The 227-nt window shown below is 38.8% G+C and overlaps 1 protein-coding gene across 1 annotated transcript in view; it reads right to left on the bottom strand.

Moving 5' to 3' along the window:
- Window positions 1–227, bottom strand: part of LOC106881999 (low-density lipoprotein receptor-related protein 2) — an 84,414-nt gene that overhangs the window by 33,172 nt on the left and 51,015 nt on the right.

The raw sequence follows: 227 nt of genomic DNA, 5'->3' as shown, positions 1-227 counted from the left end.
TCAGCTGGTCTTTCTTGGAGCAGAGTGTAGCAAACTTAAGAACCACCCTTGGTGGCACAAACTCTAGTCACACCACCACAGGTGATAATTGTGGATACTGAAATGGTTTAAAGCCAAATTAACATTCATTGGTTCATTAAAACTCATTGAGATATCTCTGAAGATTTGTGACACAGAATACAACATGTGAGATTTTGAGACTGCACAAAGTAGCCAGTTTAGATTTG

Source organism: Octopus bimaculoides, chromosome 8, assembly GCF_001194135.2.
Source record: "Octopus bimaculoides isolate UCB-OBI-ISO-001 chromosome 8, ASM119413v2, whole genome shotgun sequence".
Taxonomy (NCBI): domain Eukaryota; kingdom Metazoa; phylum Mollusca; class Cephalopoda; order Octopoda; family Octopodidae; genus Octopus; species Octopus bimaculoides.
The sequence above is the reverse complement of the archived record's forward strand: the minus strand, read 5'-3'. Positions and strand labels throughout refer to the sequence as shown.